Genomic DNA, 2629 nt, shown 5'->3' on the forward strand with positions numbered 1-2629 from the left:
ATTGAGACATGAGCATTATCACTAAGACATGGATTAATTAGAGAGATATATACAATGTCATCTAACCAGATAATTAACATTTATATGGGCTAAAATAACAGTGACCAATGACTTAACTTAAACCATGACTCCTCATGACCGCAGCCGCCACGCTTCTGCCCCACGCCTTGGTCCGCAGGCCAAGCGTCTACCCAAAAATCAACTAACCGTCCACACAAACATTGTGGAAAATCTAATAATAAAACGCAGCACTAATATTCAAAACATTGTTAAACTAAAGAGTAGTAAACACTGGTACAACATTCCATACAATAATACAGAAACCAAATATGGGCATAACTTAATGTAAAACTATAAACACTCGATTGACAACAATGTTCCCACACTGGCCATATCCAAATATGGTCAACCGCCCACACGGAGAAACTACATGAGAAATTAACACCAAAAGCCTCACACAATATAATGTAACTCAGGCACACTGCTGCATGCTATAATATATACATACAAAATCTTATATCATACAACTAGATGCTATATTAAAGAACAAGACAATAAAGTAATATGAGAATCAAGAGTAATGGCAGAATCCTAGTGAGATTCGTTACATCCCTCCCGTACCCCTAAGAAAAAAATGAAATTAACTGAAGGTTGATTTCATTTTTTTTGACTGCATGAAATATAACATGTAATATAACATGAAAATAAAACATGAAAATGCTTCGACTAAAATTCAAGTGCAAAGCAATGAAATCTCACACAGTAAAAAAAATACAAAAATACATATTCATACATCTTATGAATAGAACATTACATTTTATGGCACTGCAACAGGAAATCCCCTGGATAAGGTATCAGCTTAAGTGGACGCAGGAGTGTCAGAACTCTTTTCAGAAGTTGAAAGGAATTCTCTCTTAATTAATGGTACACGCTGGATATGCCCTCCAAGTCCCTGCAATAACACTACCTCTCCAGTGTTCTGTGCTAACATCAGTAAGAACACGGCGAGAAATTATAGACTGGGAAGCACCAGTGTCCCTTAACAACTGGACTGGTTTCCAGGTTCCACTAGTACATAGTAGGGTTCCCGAATGTAGGAATAGATCAAAATTAGTCATCCACTTGGGCATGACTGGAGCAACATTGGCATTAATGGTTTGCAAACCCCTACTCAAAATTAGACCAGTTGGTCTCAACTCAGGGTGCAAAGCATAACATGAATTTACCACATGACCTCTTCTCCTGCAATGCGTGCAATACCTGCTAGTGGTCGGAACAGCCGAACCCACTGCAGGCTTAATCACTACATTACTTGAGGGTGACAACCCTGTCGGTTTCTCAGATTTAGGCTTTACAGGAGAAGGGTTAAGGGGAGAAGGTGAAGTAGCTGGTCGAGTCTGGAAAACATGGTTTTTATGAGCATAATGATTAGTTTTAACATTAAAATGGTTCATTGGTGCTCTGAAAGGTACTTTTGTAAGTAGTTCATGTTCATCAGCTAGCTTGGCTAATTTGATAAGATCAGTGGTTTGTTTATTTTCAGCCATAAATAAAGCTAATTTCTCTGGTAGACCCCACTACTTCCTCAGTTACTATGAGGTCTCTTAAAGTCTCAAACTCAGTAATATTAAGTGCTTTAATCCATCTGTCAAAGTGATTTAATTTTACTCTTACAAAGTCAGAAATAGTCTGGTCATGTGCTCTTTTTAAACTTCTGAATTTAATTCTATGTGCCTTTGGGATCTGCTGGTAAGCATTCAAAATACTTTGCTGAACAAATTTAAAATCGAAAGAATTCTCAGCCGGCAAAGATGCAAATACCTCTTGAGCTTTACCCTTAAATTGTCCTTGTAATATGCTAACCCATTGATCGACAGGCCAGTTCATGCTGACTGCTAGTTTCTTAAAGTGCAAGAAAAATATTTCTGGATCTTCTTCACTAAACTTAGGTAATTCTACATGTTTACTGTACTTGGAAGAACTATTTGTACTCTCTGGATTATTACTAGTGTTACCTTGCCCTGCTGCAATTCTCTGCTGTTCTAACCTGTTATTATTTTCAGCAATACACTGCTGAATTTCTAATTGTCTAGTCTGCTGCTCGGTTTGTTTAGTTTGTTGCTCTGCTAGTCTTAACTGAGCCTCCAACTCAAGGTGTTTTGTCTGGTTCTGCAACTCCAACCTCTGCTTGTCTGCTTCCAGCCTAGCCATTTCTAATTGAGTCTCCAACTCCAACTTTAAGATTGCCACCTTGTCACTTGACTCTTCTTCTAACTCTCCCAAACACTCTTCTTCAAGTCTCTCCTCCTCCACCAAGTGTGTGACAATCACTCTTAACACTTGAGCTTTCAACATTTTACTGGAAACTGCTATGTTCAATCTATCAGCCAGCAATAACAAACCAGACTTCTTTAAGTCTTTAATTTTGGCACTACCACCAACACACTGCTACCCCTGGCACCACCACCACCACGACACTGCTACCCCTGGCACTACCACCACCACACTGCCACCCCTGGCACCACCACCACCACATTGCCACCCTCTAGCACCACCACCACCACACTGCCACCCCTGGCACCACCACCACCACCACACTGCCACCCCTGGCACTACCACCACTGCAACC

Source organism: Procambarus clarkii, chromosome 90 (assembly GCF_040958095.1).
Source record: "Procambarus clarkii isolate CNS0578487 chromosome 90, FALCON_Pclarkii_2.0, whole genome shotgun sequence".
NCBI classification, from domain to species: domain Eukaryota; kingdom Metazoa; phylum Arthropoda; class Malacostraca; order Decapoda; family Cambaridae; genus Procambarus; species Procambarus clarkii.